Source organism: Macaca mulatta, chromosome 1 (genome assembly GCF_049350105.2).
Source record: "Macaca mulatta isolate MMU2019108-1 chromosome 1, T2T-MMU8v2.0, whole genome shotgun sequence".
NCBI lineage: Eukaryota > Metazoa > Chordata > Mammalia > Primates > Cercopithecidae > Macaca > Macaca mulatta.
Window position 1 is genome coordinate 118,403,863 of NC_133406.1, and position 18,917 is coordinate 118,422,779.

An 18,917-nucleotide genomic window follows, 5' to 3' on the forward strand; every position below is an offset into this window, starting at 1 on the left:
AGTACCTGAACTGCATTTAAATTGCCATCAGCTTGTTAACTGCAAAATAATAGAACAATTTCAGGAAGATGGTGGTTGGAGCCTTATTTCGACCACTCTGCTTTCTCATACAGACACCTTGCTCCCCAGGCCTTCTGCCAGATATTAAAAGAAGAGGGTATGTGCTAGGCCTGGTTTTTTTATGCCCTGAGGATGAACACAGCGTAGTGAGAAAATCCTGGCTTTTGGAGTCAGACCCGACTGGATTTCAGTATGAGCCCCTCACTTACTAGCTGTGGGACTGGTAGACGTTTTTAAAACTTTCTGCATATCAGTTTGCCCATCTTTAAAATGAAAATATTAGTACTTATCTCAGAATCTATATACTTTATTTAACATAATATAAATGATTTAAATCACATATACATATTTAATAACATGGAAAATGCATGATATATTAAGCAAAAAATAAGGTGGTTATGGAACATTGTTATAGACTGAAATAACACCATTGTGTGGCTGCCTCAAGTTTTCTGTGGTGTTTGGGTCCACTGCTACCACATACACATCGCACCATGTTGGAAATACATGGATCCACCTAGTACATGGGTCCCTATTCACTCCTGCTGGTTTTCGTCGAGACCACTGCCTCCTGATCTCTACTGCTCTCCAGGGAGGAATCTCTGTGTCTTTTACCATCACCACTTGCGTCCTTTTTTCTTCATAAAAGCATCCTTTGGGGGTTGGCATTCCATGCCAGAGAGTAAGGAATACTGGTGAGCTGATGAGAAGAGCTTTACACTTTACAGTTTCAGGTTTTCTACACATATGAACCAAAGGGAATTAATCTCACCTAAGAAGCAAAAGACTCAACACTGTCACAAATTAATATTTAACCAATAATTATCTCTTCTATATAATGATAGAAAAAACTGCATTGAAATGGGTCTCCTGATGCCCTGTTGTACTCTGTTGATAGTAAAAACTGATTCAACCCTTTGGAAAATTATGCATCAAGAGCACTGAAAATGGCATACCTGGGTGGGCACAGTTACTCATGCCTGTAATCCCAACACTTTGGGAGGCTGAGGCAGGAGAATGGCTTGAGCCCAGGAGTTTGAGACTAGTCTGGGCCACATAGCAAGACTCTGCCTCTACAAAAAAAAAAGAAAAAAGAAAAACAGCCAGGCATGACGGCATGTGCCTGTAGTCCCAGCTACTTGGGAGGCTCAGGTGGGAGGATTGCTTAAGCCCAGGAATATGAGGCTGCAGTGAGCTATGATCATGTTACTGCACTCCAGCCTGGGTGTCAGAGTGAGACCCTGTCTCAACAACAACAAAAATCTTACTCTGTAAACCAGTAATTCTACACCTGGCAATCTATCCTAAGAAAATAATTCAGAATACATGAAAACCTTTATTGCCAAAGATATTTATTGTAGCATTACTTAAACTAGTGAAAAACTAAAAAAAAATACTAGAAAAAGTATTAATTGTTCAAGGGATAAGTATATTATGATACACCCAAAGGTTAAAACAGTTACTTACAATTATGGCAAGTGGTCTCCAAACAGTGTGAGCGATGTTTTTCTTTCTACTTGAATATTCACCTCATTCTAGAAGAATAATAATTTTGAATTTGGAAAAAATAAACTTTATTATTTCAAAAAGAGTTTGGGTTAGGTAATCTCTAAAATCACTTGTCACAGGTTGGGTTCTTTGGAGGCAGATATTGAGTTGAAGTTTGGCTGTAAGATGTTTATTCAGGATCAACACCTGTGAAAGGAAGAAGCCGAGAGTGGATTAAGCAGTGGAAGAAGTTAAACTGCAGTACAGACTCAAGAGAGCTTTAGAACAAACACTACCAACAAGGGTGTTCTACATTGGTTCAAAATGACCTGGTTTTTATATTCTCACCTCACTTAGACACCAAATGCACCCAAAGGTCATGACCTGAGGTGAGGTGTTTTCTGTGATGAGACCAAATCTGAGAAAGCTACAGCTAGAGGATATCTGCACATTGTACTCCCCACAGCTGTAAGTCTTTCCTGGAAAGGAGAAGGAGAGCTGAGTGGGGCCTTTCTATGTCTGTTACCTCCCTCCTAGGTCTGTATTCTTGTGCTCCAATTTCATATGCTTATTTGTTGAAAAAACACATTAGCAATAATAATACAATCTTATGCAGCACCTTTATAATGCTTTCACGTATGGCATGCTTCCCTAATTCACAGTACTGAACCAAGGAGTCTGAAGGATTTTTTTTTTAAAAGTACTGTACAGATTTTTAATGACATTTGCTTTCACCACACTTCAGTAAGACCGTTTCATCAGAGTAGTTAAAATTGTGAAATAGGTAACATTTGTGCTGCTTCTTCTCAATACATCACTCTTCTGCTCCTACAACTCTTCTCCTTTTCCCTGTCAGACAGTTATAGCTCTAATATTGGTAAAAGTCTCTTCGCTCATTGTAGCATCCTACCCCAAACGCTCCTTCAGGTAGCTCACTCTCTTTTCTAAACTAAACTTCAACTGGCTTAAATTGGAAAATGACCAATACATTTATGCATACATGTTCTATGACTAATGACAATGTGCTATCCTTTTAAACTTCCTTTTTGCTTTTCAAAAGTAATTCCTGGATATAACACCAAAAGCACAGGCAACAGAAGAAAAAAAGTTGGACTTCAAAATTTAAAACTTGTGTCTCAAAGGACACTACTTTAACAGAGTGAAAAGGCAACTCACAGAATGGCAGAAATATTTGCAAATCATATATTAAATACTTGATGAGATACCTGGACTATATAAAGAGCTCCTGCAACTCAAAAACAAAACAGACAATCCAATTCAACACTGGGCAAGGGACTTAAATAGACATTTCTCCAAAAAAGATATACAAATTGTCAAAAATCACATGAAAAGATTCTCAGCATCACTAATCATTAGGAAAATTGCAAATCGAAGCCAATGAGATACCACATTATACCCATTAGGATCGCTGTTATTTAAGAAAAACAAAAACAGAAAATAACAAGTGTTGTCAAGGCTGTGGAATAATTGGAACCCTTGTGTATTGCTGGTGGGAATGTGAAATGGTGTAGCTACTATGGAAAACATTATGGTTGCTCCTTAAAGAGTTAAACATAGAATTACCACATGATCCAGCAATCCCACTTCTGGGTATGTACCCAAAAGAATGGAAAGCAAGAACTCAAACAGACATTTGTACACTCGCGTTCATAGCAACATTACTTACAATAGCCGAAAGATAGGAAAAAAACCCAAATGTCTGTCAATAAAATGTGATATGTACATATAGTAGAATATTGTTCTGCCTTAAAAGGGAAATAAATTCTGATACATGCTACAGCATGGATGAAACCTGGAGACATTCTGCTACATTAAGTAATCCAAACACAAAAGGACAAATATTGTATGAGTGCACTTATATGAGATACCTAGAGTAGTCAAACTCATAAAGACAGAACACAGAAAGGTGGTTGCCAGGGTCTGGGGGAGGGAATCAGTGGTTCTTGTTTGATATGATGGAAATTTCTGGAGATGGATGGTAGCGCTAGTTGCACAATATTGTGGAAGTATTTAATGTCACTAAACTTTACTCTCAAAAGTGGTTAAAATAGTAAATTTCATGTTACATATATTTTACAATTTCTTTAAAAAAAAAAAAGTGATTCCCACTGACTGGCAAGGCTGTAAGGCCATTGGGGTATAAGCTCTTTGAAAGCATGGGCTACATGGCATAGTACCCAGAATTTGAAGTCAGACAGTCAGGAGTCCTAGTCCTCTCTCTAATACATATTAGCGATGAGAATTTGAGTAACATACGCCAACTTCCCAAGCCATAATTTCCTTATCTCTAAAGTGGAGTTTATTATAACTACTGTAATGGTCTCTGTCTATCCAGTATCCATTTTCCTTTCACATAATAGGATGCCAAATTACCCTAGAGAACTACTCTTTCTTCACCCTTAGCCCATAAGGTTTAATTGGCTGAGTCCACTCTCTAGAAATTAAAGAGGGCTGCCAGGCGTGGTGGCTCACGCCTGTAATCCCAGTACGTTGGGAGGCCAAGGCACGTGGATCATGAGGTCAGAAGTTCGAGACCAGCCTGACCAACATGGTGAAACCCTGTCTCTACTAAAAATACAAAAATTAGCCAGGCGTAGTGGTGCGCACCTATAATCCCAGCTACTCAGGAGGCTGTGGCAGAAGAATCACTTGAACCCGGGAGGCAGAGGTTGCAGTGAGCCGAGATCGCGCCACTGCACTCCAGCCTGGTGACAGAGCGCGAGTCCGTCTCAAAAAATCTATAAATAAATTTTTAAAAAAATAAAGAGGGCATATGATCCAGGTCTAGTCAACTAGTATATTTATATATACTATAATATAGTATAGTATAACTAGTATATTTCCTCCCTTTGGGCACAGCCCAAAGGTTCAGGAATGGGCTTGAGATCTGAGGAAGTTCAACAGAGGTAATCCCAAAACTTTTGCTGGAGCAGCTAGAAAGAATCTTTCTCTTTTGACAAGGGCTGCCAACAAGATAGAAGGTAATTGTAGAGGTCCTGGCAGCCACTAATGACTATGAAGGGAAAGCCCACCAGAGAATAAAGAAGACACAGGAAAAACAGAGCCAAGAGATGGAGAGAGAGATAGCATTAAGATAGGATCATCCAGTTCTGGGATCCAGCAGCACCTGAAGTCTACATCTGTATATTTTGGATACATGAGCCAATATATTTGATTTTCTTTTGTTTTATGTCATTAAGTTGTCTTTTTATCTCTTGCAACCAGAAAAATCCTGACTAACACACTTTTCTTTGTTATTGGAGGAAGTAAATGTAATAATTATACAGCAGTCTGGCACATTTGTACTTTGTCCTATTCACCTCTGAATCCCACCCAGAACATGGTAAGTGCCCAACAAATTTTGTTAGATGGATAGAGTCATGAGAACACAAAATTGCGAATTCTGTGTCTGACCCACATTGTACAAACTCAGAGTATGAGTATAAACCTAGCAAAGCATTGTGCTTCCATGGGTAGTGAGTTCCCTCTTTCATGAAGCTGGAACTGGCATGCTGTGCTGGCAGACTAACACTCTACCAGTATAGGGTCATCACTTCAGAATAATTAAACTGAACACTTATTTAGTGCTTACTATGAGCAAAGCACTGATGAAAAGAATGGTGAACACAAACAGACAAATGCAATCAAACACAGAAGGTTTTTTAGAGATGATCACCTGCCATGGTTTGAATGTATCTCTCAAAGTTCACGTGTTGCAAACTTAATCCCCAGTTGACCTATGTTGAAAGGTGAGATCTTTAAGAGGTGATTAAGTCATGAGTGCTTTGCTCTGACAGATTAATGCCATTAGGCGTAGGTTCCTGATATAAAGGAACCTTCCCCTCCTGCTCTCTCTTGTGTGCTTTCTTGCCCTTCAGTCTTCCACCAGGGGACGATGCAGCACTAAGGCTCTTCCCAGATGCCACTGTCTTGATACTGGACTTCCCAGCCTACACAATTGTGATAAATAAATTCCTCGTCTTTATAAATTAACCAGTATGTGGCATTCTATAATACCAACCTAAAAGAAACCAAGACAGCACTTAAGGATTGGAGTGTAGTAAATGGAAGTCTGTCACTCTGCCTATGGAACCAGGGAAGGCATTTCTCAGGGAAGGTGGCCTCGAAAATGAGCTGGGTCTCAAAAATGAACACGCATATACACTAACATTGCCTAGGAAAAGAATACCTATGAGCAGATATAGGCTGTCCTATTTTGGGATTGCAGGAGAGTGGGCCCATTTAGCACTCCTATATAAATTAGCCTCTGGAAGGGGCTTGAGAAATTAGGCATTAGTTTATTTTAGTTTGTTTTTTCCACCAATTCTACCCACTTCCTCCTTTGGGGAAAAAAAATCTTCCCCTATGGCAAACAATATAATGTTAGTTAAAAAATCATCACATCAAAGTATGACGCTTGTAATTATTTGAAAAACAGTTTAATAAACTAAGCTCTGCAGCTGAAGGAGGGATATGGATTGATTTCCAGGTAATTTAAGGGATCCTGAGCACATAATTATAACACAGCTGTTTCTAGGACTCAGGGAGAACTAGTCTTTCCAAGGCAAATGTCCCATTGGTTTATCCTGCCAAAAGCTCTGGGCTTCTCGATGAAGCAGTGACTGTGGGGTTAGATGAGTAACAGTGGATTGGATCCTTAAAATCACCACATCTCACCTTGAATGAGCCATAGCTGCAGAAAGAGTATTTCATTAAGGAAAAAGCCATTATTTCCTACCCAAGAGGTAGAGTGATTTCATGGATTTAACACCACAAGGTACTAAAATAACATTATCTGACAGAAAGGTAGAGAGGGCTTCTGAACTTAGAAATACTTGGACTGAGAGTCTGAGTGTCTTGATGTAATAATGATCTAGGCTGCCATTTTCCCTTATTAGCCTAGTTACTAGCAAACTATGGATCCCTCAAAAATCAATTCAGTACCATATGACCTGCCAATTCTACTCCTAGGTATATACCCAAGAGAACTAAACACTTGCTCATAAAAGACTTGTACACGGATGTTCATAGCAGCATTATTCACAATAGCCTTTATTCACATAGCATTACATAATACTATGTGAATAGCATAGAATAATGTGCTATGTGAATACCATTATTCGCATAGCACATTATTCACAATGCCTATCAACAGATAAATGGATAAATAAAATGTATATTATAATGTGGAATATTATTCAGTCATAAAAATGAAGTACCAATTCATGCTACAACGCAAAGCTTAAAAACATTACACATTATGCCAAGTGCAAGAAGTCAGACACAAAATGCCACATATTGGATGATTCCATTTATATGAAATGCCTAGAATTAGGGAATCCATAGTGACAGAAAGTAGGTTACTGGTTGCTAGGGGTTCAGGGAAGGGAAGAATGAAGAGTGACTACAAATGGGCTTGGGGTAATAAATGTGTTCTGGAATTAGATAGTGGTAATGATTGCGTGATTTTGTGAACATACTAAAAATCAGTGAATTGTAATCTTCAAAAGGGTGAATTTTATGGTACACAAATTTTAGCTCATTTAAAATACAAAACAATTCAGACATATCCAACTTCATGAAGACGTCCCTGAGCCTCATGGTTAGAACTAACTGTTCCCTCCTGTGCACAACTTTTAGATCACACTTTTATTGTGGACACATGCAATTTTTCATATATGCCAGCCTCCTCTGATAATAGTAAGCTCTTCAGAAGCAGGATTATGTCTTGTCTATGTCTGTATCCTCAACTGGACACAGTGCTTGAAATTCAGCACATATTCAATAAATATACGTTGAATTGAAGAGATTATTTTCCAAGACTTTTACAATCAGTAATATTGAACAATCCATTTATAAATATAATAAATAGTACATATAAACTGTGTGTAAGTCTTTTGTGATATAAAAATAAAAAAGGCATAGTCTCTACCTTTGAGGAACTTATACATTTTTTATAAAAATAAGTAGACTTAAATAACTACAAAACAAGGAAAAAAATAAGTACTATGTGAACGGCATAATGATCCACACCTAATAGTTCAAAGAAGTAAAAATTACTACCTGAGCATGATGGGGAAGATTTTTTAAAAAGATAGCTGTATGAAAGTGAGCTTTAGGGATATTACAAGATGCTAAAATGAAAGCTTCAGCTAAGGCACATTACAGAGCTATGTGTTGGACCAAAATGCAAACACTTTCAAAGTAGGTGGTAAAAAGGGGTGGGGGGTTGGTAACTCTTTTTTTATTACTTTTTTCTTTGAGATGCAGTCTCTCTCTGTCACCATCCTGGAGTAGTGGTGTGATCTCAGCTCAATACAACCTCCGCCTCCTGGGTTCAAGCGATTCTCCTGCCTCAGCCTCCCAAGTAGCTGAGACCACAGGTGCGTGCCACCATGCCCGGCTAATTTTTGTATTTTTAGTACAGACAGGGTTTCACCATGTTGGCCAGCATAGTCTCGATCACTTGACCTCATGATCTGCCCGCCCTGGCCTCCCAAAGTGCTGGGATTACAGGCATGAGCCACCATGCCTGGCCCTGGGTTGGTAACTCTTAAATGGTTATCCACACTGATGGCGTAAAGGGATGCTGAATTGGAGATCAGGAAGATTTTTGAGAAGGATTTCTTTGGAGAGAAGTATTGGGTTCCAAGAATTCTATCCTTCTCATTATGGGGGAAAAAGAGGAGAAGAGAAAGAGGAGAGGAGAGGAGAGGAGAGGAGAGGAGAGGGGAGGGGAGGGGAGGGGAGGGGAGGGGAGGGGAGGGAAAGGGGGAGAAAGAGGGTGGGGGTGGAAAGGAGGGATATCTACTCCTTAAATCAAACCAAAGGACAGAACTTTTATGGAACCATCTGTGGAGCTTAATATGTGACTTCTAAAGTTTGAGGGACACAGGGGACTTCTGACTGGTTCATACTTGAGAAATCTAAATCCAGAGTGCTGAGTTGTGGGGAAGTGGCTGCACTCCCAGAGTTTTCCTGGACAAACATGTTTCCTATGGACCAGATGTGGCCCAAGAGGGAAAGGGAGTTGTGTGGTGTTGCTTAGCCCCTGTTTATAATGGCCTCCTGCAGGAGTGAGGAGCCTCAATAAAGGAAAGCTGGAGATGAACTGCTGCTGAATACCTAAGGCTGCAGAAAAGTGGGGAAAAGGAAGAGTCTCAGAGCAACCCATGAAAATCCGTTAAAAGAGCAATCAGCTTTAAACATCTGCAAAGGCCAGACAGCACCAACTTGATCACCTGCACAGCACCAGTCAACTAAGAACTTTGTTAGTATTCCTTCTTTGATCTCCCTTCCTAAGCTCCAGATCCTAGAGTGATCAGAATCAGCTTTAGAAAGATGGTAAAAGGAGAAGAATCGTGAGATTATCCCCTACCCCACTTTCAAATTTCAGACTTCTAGCCTGTGGCCAGTACAAACTGGAGGAGAGGAGGAGAAATTTCAAGGTTAAAATTATCATTCTTACCTATGACTGCCATTTTAATTCCTGATTTCCAGCATGTTTTGTGACTTTAAAAATGGCTGAGTACCTTTAATATCTCTGAGGGGCAACCTCTGTTTTTTCTAGGGTCAAGGAGAACAGCTTCTCAGTGAGGATTTAAAAAGATAGTCAGAAACGAATTTGCTTTAAGATTCCATTCTACTAGTTGTGTTTGTTTCATATAAACATTACAGATAGAAATAGGAAAAGGGTCTTGATCAAAGGAATTGAGGTAGCCAGATCCAAGGTCTATTTGGAAAAGGACACACAGATAAAAACATCTACCTCTGGGATGGAAATAGTGGATGTAGATGGGAGGCTGATTGAAAGGACCTCCAATACCAAACTGAAGTGTCATTTAAATACGGGAGTATAATTTCAGTATATTTTGGTATTTCGGTATATTTTGTATTGACATATTTTCAGTACTTGAGATCAGTAAAACTAAGTATTTAATACTCGTAATTATTTATTTCTTTACTTTAATTGACCAGTAAAAATTGTATGTGTTTGTGGTATACAACATGATGTTTTGTTGTTGTTGTTGTTTTTGCCATGTCCAATAGTTTGTTTTTTTTTTTTAATACTTTAAGTTCTAGGGTACATGTGCACAACGTGCAGGTTTGTTACATATGTATACTTGTGCCATGTTGGTGTGCTGCACCCATCAACTCGTCAGCACCCATCAACTTGTCATTGACATCAGGTATAACTCCCAATGCCATCCCTCCCCTCTTCCCCTCCCCATAATAGGCCCTGGTGTGTGATGTTCCCCTTCCCGAGTCCAAGTGATCTCATTGTTCAATTCCCACCTATGAGTGTGAACATGCGGTGTTTGGTTTTCTGTTCTTGTGATAGTTTGCTGAGAATGATGGTTTCCAGCTGTATCCATGTCCCTACAAAGGACACAAACTCATCCCTTTTTATGTCTGCATAGTATTCCATGGTGTATATGTGCCACATTTTCTTAATCCAGTCTGTCACTGATGGACATTTGGGTTGATTCCAAGTCTTTGCTATTGTGAATAGTGCCGCAGTAAACATATGTGTGCATGTGTCTTTATAGCAGCATGATTTATAATCCTTTGGGTATATACCCAGTAATGGGATGGCTGGGTCATATGGTATTTCTAGTTCTAGATCCTTGAGGAATCGCCATACTGTTTTCCACAATGACAACATGATATTTTAATATGTGTATACATTGTGAAATGGCTGAATCAACCTAATTAACCATCACCTAAATATCTATCATCTAAGATACTTATTTCTTGTGGTGAGAATATTTAAAATCTATTCTCAACAATTTTCAATTATATAATATATCATCATTAACTATAGTCAACAAGGTGAACAATGTATCTTCTGAACTTATTCCTCCTATCTACCTGAAATTTTGTGTCCTTTGACTAATATCTCCCCAATCCTCCCATCCCTCAGCCTCTGGTAAGTATCACTTTACTCCTTATTTCTATGAGAGATTTTTTAAAGAGATGGGGCCTCACTATGTTGCCCAGGCTGGAGCGCAGTGGCTATTCACAGGCACCATCCTACCACTGATAAGCACAGGATATTTGACCTGCTCCATTTCTGACCTGGGCTGGTTCACCCCTCCTTAGACAACCTAGCGGTCCCCTGCTTTCAAAAACGTCACCTAAATGATAAACTTAGTGTAGACACCCTATTGGCATAGCAGACTACAGCGCAGAACTCCTGGACTTAAGCAATCATCCTGCCTCAGCCTCTGGATTAGCTGGACTACAGGCATGTGCCACTTAGCCACTGCCTAAGTTTGAGTTTTTAAACACTCCACATATGAGATTATGTGGTATTTGTCATTCTGTGCCTGACTTATTTCACTTAACATAATGTCCTCCAAGTTCATCCATGTTGTCATAAATGAGAGGATTGTTTTTATTTTCTAGGCTGAATAGTATTCCATTATGTATGTATAACACATTTTCTTTATCCAGTCATCCCCTGATGGACACTTAGGTTGGTTCTGTATCTTGAACATTGTGAATAATGCCGCAGTGAACATGGCATTGTAGGTGCCTCTTCAACATACAGATTTTATTTCTTTTGGATATAGACCCAGGAGGGGGATTGTGGGATCATATGGTACTGTAGTCCAATTTTTAATTTTTTGAGGAAACCTCATACTGCTTTCTGTAATGGCTATACCAATTTACACGCCCACCAAGTGTACAAGGGTTTTCTTTTCTTCACATCCTCAACACTTATCTTTCATCTTTTTTGATAGTAGTCATTCTAACAAGTGTGATATAATATCTTATTGTGGCTTTGATTTGTGTTTCCCTGGTGACTAGTGGTTTTTATTGTTTTTGTTTTTGTTTTATTTTGTTTTGTTTTTTTGAGATGGAGTCTCAGTCTGTCACCCAGGCTGGAGTGCAGTGGTGTGATCTTGGCTCACTGCAACCTCTGACTCCTGGGCTCAAGCGATTCTTCTGCTTCAGTCTCCCCAGTAGCTGGGACTACAGGCGCCCACCACCACGTCCAGCTAATTTTTATATTTTTAGTAGAGATGGGGTTTCACCGTATTGGCCAGGCTGGTCTCGAGCTCCGGACCTTGTGATCCACCCACCTCAGACTCCCAAAGTCTTGGGATTATAGGCATGAGCCACCACGCCCCACCTGATTAGTGTTATTGAGCATTTTTTCATATACTAGTGGATATCTATATGTCTTCTTTTGAAAAATGTCTATTTAGGTCCCTTGCCCATTTTTTATTTGGGTTATTTGTTTTCCTACTATTGAATTGTTTGAGTTCCTTATATATTTTGTATATTAACCTCTTATTGGATGTACGGCTTGCAAATATATCCTGTCATTCTACATGTTGTCTCTTCACTCTGTTGATTGTTTCCTTTGCTATGTAGAAGTTTTTTAGTTTGATGTAATTCCATCTGTCTACTTTCACTTTTGTTGCTTTTGCTTTTGGGGTCATATCAAAATAATCTTTGCCCAAACCAATGTCTTGGAGATTTTTGTCTACTGATTTTACAGTTTCAAGTGTTACATTTAAGATTTTAATTCATTTTGAGTTAATTTTGTATAAATATATGGTGTGAGAGGAGGATCTAATTTTATTCTTCTGCATGTGGATATCCAGTTTCCCTAGCACCATTTATTGAAGGAGGTATTCTTTCTCCATTTTGTGTTCTTGGCAACTTTATCAAAAATCAATTGACTATAAATGCATGGATTTATTTTTGAGCTCTCTCTTCCATTTCATTGGTCTATGTGTCTGTTTTTATACCAGTACAATACACTTTTGATTCTTCTAGTTTTGTGTAAATTTTGATTCTTCTAGTTTTGTAGTAAATTTTCAAGGCAACTAGTGTGATGGCTCTGGCTTTGTTCTTTTTGCTTACAATTGGTTTGGCTATTTGGGGTCTTGGGGTCTTTTATGTTTCCATATACATTTTAGGTTTTTTTCCTATTTCTGTGAAAAATGTCATTAAAATTTTGATAGAGATTGCATTGAATCTGTGGATTGCCTTGGGTAGTGTCTTAGTCCATTTGTGTTGCTATAAAGGAATACCTGAGGCTGGTAATTTATGAAGAAAAGAGGTTTATTTGGCTTATAGTTCTGCAGGCTGTACAAGAAGCATAGTGATAACATCTGCTTCTGAAGAGGGCATCAGGATGCTTTCATTCATGGTTGAAGGTGAAGAGGAGCCAGTGTATGCAGAGATCACATGGCAAGAGAAGAAGCAAGAAAGAGAGGCAGGAGGCGACAGCCTCTTTTTCACAATTAGCTCTCATGGGAACTAACAGAGTGAGAATGCACTCACCGTTTGCCTATAACATGATCTTATATCCCCATAGGGAGGGCATTAATCTATTCCTGAGGAATCTACCCTCATGACCCAAACACCTCCCATTAGGCCCCACCTCCATCTTTGGGGATCAAATGTCAACATGAGATTTAGAGGAGACAAACATTCAAACTCTAGCAGGCAGTACAGAATTAATAATATTAATTCTTCCAATCTATGAACACAGGACATCTTTTCATTTATTTGTGTTTTCTTCTGTTTCTTTCATCAATGTTTTATAATTTTCAGTGTACAGATATTTCACCTCCTTAGTTAAGTTTATTCCAACGTATTTTATTTTTTCTAGCTATTGTAAATGGGATTGTTTTCTTGATTTCTTTTTTTGAATAGTTTGTTATTAGTGTGTAGAAACCTGCTGATCATATGCTGATTTTGCCTCCTGCAACTTTACTAAATTTGTTTACTAGTTCTAACAGTTTTTGGTAGTCTTTAATGTTTTCTTTATATAAGATCATATCACCTGTAAACAGAGGCAATTTAACTTATTTTTTCCCAATTTGGATACATTTTATTCTTTTTCTTGCCTAATTGCTCTGGCTAGGACTTCTAGTACCATATTGAATAAAAGTGGTGAGAGTGGGCATCCCTGTATTAGTCCTGGTCTTAGAGAAAAAGCTTTCAACTTCTCACCATTGAATATGTTATCTACGGGCTTATTGTATATGATCTTTATTGTATTGAGGTACATTCCTTCTATTTCTAATTTGTTGAATGATTTTTATCATAAAGGGATACTGAATTTTGTCAAATGCCTTTTCTGCATCTATTGAGATGATCATTATGGCTTTTGTCCTTCATCTGTTATTGATTCATATATGTTGAACCCTTCCTGCATCCCAGGGATAAATCCCACTTGATCATGGTAAATGATCCATTTATTTATTTATTTATTTATTTATTTATTTATTTATTTATCTGAGATGGAGTCTTGCTCTGTCACCCAGGCTAGAGTACAGTGGTGCAATCTTGGCTCACTGCAACCTCCCTCTCCCAGGTTTTCTTTCTTTCTTTCTTTCTTTTTTTTTGAGATGGAGTCTCACTCTGTTGCCCAGGCTGGAGTGCAGTGGTGCAATCTCAGCTCATGCAAGCTCTGCCTTCCGGGTTCACGCCATTCTCCTGCCTCAGCCTCCCGAGTAGCTGCGACTACAGGCACCCACCAACACGCCCAGCTAATTTTTTGTATTTTTAGTAGAGACGGGGTTTCAGTGTTAGCCAGGATGGTCTTGATCTCCTGACCTCGTGATCCACCCGTATTGGCCTCCCAAAGTGCTGGGATTACAGGCATGAGCCACCGTGTCTGGCCTCCCAAGTTCAAGCGATTCTTCTGCCTCAGCCTCCCAAGTAGCTGGGAGTACAGGCGTGGGCCACCACGCCCAGCTACTTTTTTGTATTTTTAGTAGAGATGGGGTTTTAACATGTTGGCCAGTCTGGTCTTGAACTCCTGACCTCAGGTGATCCACCTGCTTTGGCCTCCCAAGTGATTAATGATCCTTTTAATGTGCTGCTGAATTCCATTTGCCAGTATTTTGTTGAAAATATTTATATCTATGCTCAGCAGGGATATTGGCTTGTAACTTTTTTTCTCATGGTGCCTTTGTCTGACTTTGGTATCAGGGTATTGCTGGCCTTGTAAAATGACTCTAGAAGTTGTCCCTCTGTCATAGTCTGTTCAGGTTCCTATAGCAAAATACCTTAGACTAGGTGATTAATAAACAACAGAAATGCATTGCTTATAGTTCTGGATGCTAGGAAGTCCAAAATCAAGATGTCAGTACATTTGATGTCTGGTAAGAACTTGCTCTGCTTTAAAGATAGTGCCTTTCATTGCATTCTCACATGGCAGAAGGGGCAAACATGATCCCTCCATCTCTTTCACAAGGGCACTACTTCCATTCACAAGGGCAGAGCCCTCATGACTTAACCACATCCCCAAAGACCCTACCTCTTAATACTATCACATTGGGGATTATATTTAAATATATGAATTTTGCAGGGAAGCCAACATTCAGACCATAGTACTCTTCTATTTAATTTTTTGGAAGAGTTTGAGAAGAATTGTTACTAGTTCTTTAAATGTTAAGTAAAATTCAGCAATGAAGCCATCAGGTTTTGGGCTTTTCTTTGATGGAAGACTTTTTGTTACTGATTCAATCTCCTTACTCATTATTCTGTTCAGATTTTCTATTTCCTCAAGATTTAGTCTTAATAGGTTATATGTCTAATAATTATCAATTTTTATAGGTTATACAATTTTCAGGTATATAACTGCACATAGCAGTCTCTTACGATACTGTGTATTTCTATGGTATAATATCAATTATAATGTCTCCTCTTTTATTCCTAATTCTATTTATTTGAGTCTTTTTATCTTAGCTAGTCTAGCTAATGGTTTGTTAGTTTCTTTTCTCTTTGCAAAAAAACAGCTCTTAGTTTAGTTTATCTTTTCTATTGTTTTCTAGTCTCTATTTCATTTATTTCTGATCTGACCATTTCCTTCCTTTTACTAATTTTGGGATTGGTTTAATCCTTTTTTTTTTTTTTTTTTGGAGTTCCTTGCAGTGTAACATTAGGTGATGTATATCTTCTTTTTTGATGTAGGCATTTATTGCCATCTATAAATTTTGGTATACTGCATGTCCATTTTCATTTGTCTCAAGATATTTTTCAATTTCTATTTTAATTTGCTCTTTGACCCATTGGTTGTTTAGAAGCATGTTGCTTAATTTCCACATATTTGTGAATTTTCTGAAATTTCTTCTCTTATTGATTTCTAGTTTCATACCATTGTCATTGGAAAAGCTACTTGATATGCTTCTATCCTCTTAAATTTGCTAAGGCATGTTTTATAGCCAAACATATGATCTATCCTGGAGAATATTGCAATGCACTTGAGAAGAATGTGTGTTCTGCTGCTATTGTATGGAATATTCTATAAATGTTTATTAGGTCCATTTGGTCTAAAGTGTAGTTCAAGTTCAATGTTTCCTTATTGATTTTCTGTCTGGATGATCTATCCATTGTTGAAAGTAGGGTATTTAAGTCCCCTGCTATTACTGTATTGCAATCCATCTCTCTCTTCAGATTTATTAATATATTTGCCTTATATATTTAGGTGCTCCAATGTGGGAACATATATATTTACAATTGTTATATGTTTGATGACCCCTTTATTATTGTATATTGACTTCCATTGTCTCCTTTTACAGCTTTTGACTTAAAGTCTATTTTATCTGCTATAAGTATAGCTACCCTCACTCTCTTTTGGTTTTCATTTGCATGGAATATTTTTTTCCATCCTTTTACTTTCAATTCATATGTGTCCTTACAAGTGAAGTGAGTTTCTTGTAGGCTGTGTATATTTGGTCTTCTTTTCTTATCCATTCAGCCACTCTATGTCTTTCGATTGGATAATTTACTCTATTTACATTTAATTAATGATAGGTAAAAACTTACTACTTCCATTTTGTTAATTGTTTTCTGGTTGTTTTGTAGATCCTTTGTTTCTTTTTTCTCCCTTGATGTCTTCTTTTGTGATTAGATTATTTTCTCCAATGGTATGCTTTGATTCCTTTTCATCTTTTACATATCTACTATAATATAATTTTTTGCTTTGTGGCTACCATGAGGCTTACATAAAACATCTTATAGCCATAAAAGGCAATTTTAAGCAAATAAGAAGTTAATATTAACTACATAAAATAACTACACTTTTACTTTACCCACTCACATATTCTGTTTTTGAGGTCACAATTCACATAGTTTACACTGTATATCCCTTAAAAATTATTGTTGCTATTAGTATTTTTAATACTTGTTTTTTAACCTTCACACTAAAGATATAAGTGATTTACATACCACCATTACAGTGTTATAGTGTTCTGAACTTGACTGTGTACTTAATTTTACCAGTGAGCTTTATTCTTTCATATGTTGCGTTACCATTAATAATTAGCATCCTTTTTGCTCTGTGTGAAGAATTCCCTTTAGCATTTCTTGTAAGACAGATCATGTGGAATGAACTCACTCAGCTTTTGTTAATCTGGAAAAGTTTTCACCATTCTTTTATTTCTGAAGGACAGCTTTGCTTTGCTGGGTATAGTATTGTTGGTTGATAGTGGGTTTTTTTTTTTTTTTCCCTTCAGCACTTTTAATATATTATCCCAATATTTCTTGGCCTGCAGGGTTTCTCCTGAGGTATCCACTGATAGCCTTTAATTTTTTTTTATTTTTTTATTTTATTTTATTTTACTATTTATTATTATACTTTAAGTTCCAGGGTACATGTGCATAACGTGCAGGTTTGTTACATATGTATACCTGTGCCATGTTGGTGTGCTGCACCCATCAACTCGTCAGCACCCATCAACTCGTCATTTACATCAGGTATAACTCCCAATGCCATCCCTCCCCCCTCCCCCCTCCCCACAATAGGCCCTGGTGTGTGATGTTCCCCTTCCCGAGTCCAAGTGATCTCATTGTTCAATTCCCACCTATGAGTGAGAACATGCGATGTTTGGTTTTCTGTTCTTGCGATAGTTTGCTGAGAATGATGGTTTCCAGCTGCATCCATGTCCCTACAAAGGACACAAACTCATCCTTTTTTATGTCTGCATAATATTCCATGGTGTATATGTGCCACATTTTCTCAATCCAGTCTGTCACTGATGGACATTTGGGTTGATTCCAAGTCTTTGCTATTGTGAATAGTGGTGCAATGAACATATGTGTGCATGTGTCTTTATAGCAGCATGATTTATAATCCTTTGGGTATATACCCAGTAATGGGATGGCTGGGTTGTATGGTACTTCTAGTTTTAGATCCTTGAGGAATCACCATACTGTTTTCCATAATGGTTGAACTAGTTTACAATCCCATCAACAGTGTAAAAGTGTTCCTGTTTCTCCACATCCTCTCCAGTACCTGTTGTTTCCTGACTTTTTAATGATTGCATTCTAACTGGTGTGAGATGGTATCTCATTGTGGTTTTGATTTGCATTTCTCTGATGCAAATCAGAGATGGCCAGTGATGACAAGCATTTTTTCATGTGTCTGTTGGCTATATGAATGTCTTCTTTTGAGAAGTGTCTGTTCATATCCCTTGCCCACTTTTTGATGGGGTTGTCTGTTTTTTTCTTGTAAATTTGTTTGAGTTCTTTGTAGATTCTGGATATTAGCCCTTTGTCAGATGAGTAGATTGCAAAAATATTCTCCCATTCTGTAGGTTGCCTGTTCACTCTGATGGTAGTTTCTTTGGCTGTGCAGAAGCTCTTGAGTTTAATTAGATCCCATTTGTCAATTTTGGCTTTTGTTGCCATTGCTTTTGGTGTTTTAGACGTGAAGTCCTTGCCCATGCCTATGTCCTGAATGCTATTACCTAGGTTTTCTTCTAGGGTTTTTATGGTATTAGGTCTAACATTTGAGTCTTTAATCCATCTTGAATTAATTTTCGTATAAGGAGTAAGGAAAGGATCCAGTTTCAGCTTTCTACTTATGGCTAGCCAATTTTCCCAGCACCATTTATTAAATAGGGAATCTTTTCCCCATTTCTTGTTTTTGTCAGGTTTGTCAAAGATCAGATGGCTGTAGATGTGTGGTATTATTTCTGAGGACTCTGTTCTGCTCCATTGGTCTATATCTCTGTTTTGGTACCAGTAACGTGCTGTTTTGGTTACTGTAGCCTTGTAGTATAGTTTGAAGTCAGGTAGCATGATGCCTCTAGCTTTGTTCTTTTGGCTTAGGATTGTCTTGGCAATGTGGGCCCTTTTTTGGTTCCATATGAACTTTAAAGCAGTTTTTTCCAGTTCTGTGAAGAAACTCATTGGTAGCTTGATGGGGATGGCACTGAATCTATAAATTACCTTGGGCAGTGTGGCCATTTTCACGATATTGATTCTTCCTATCCATGAGCATGTCATGTTCTTCCATTTGTTTGTGTCCTCTTTTATTTCACTGAGCAGTGGTTTGTAGTTCTCCTTGAAGAGGTCCTTTACATCCCTTGTAA

The 18,917-nt window shown here is 38.1% G+C and overlaps 1 long non-coding RNA gene across 1 annotated transcript in view; it reads right to left on the reverse strand.

The window, feature by feature from the left end:
* Positions 1 to 351: 351 nt before the first annotated feature.
* The window catches only part of LOC144331591 (uncharacterized), a 30,997-nt gene continuing 12,431 nt past the window's right edge, over positions 352 to 18,917 (reverse strand). The window contains exon 2 of the long non-coding RNA XR_013398865.1: positions 352 to 1,755. This is a non-coding gene — a long non-coding RNA (uncharacterized LOC144331591). The remainder of the gene's footprint in view (positions 1,756 to 18,917) is intronic.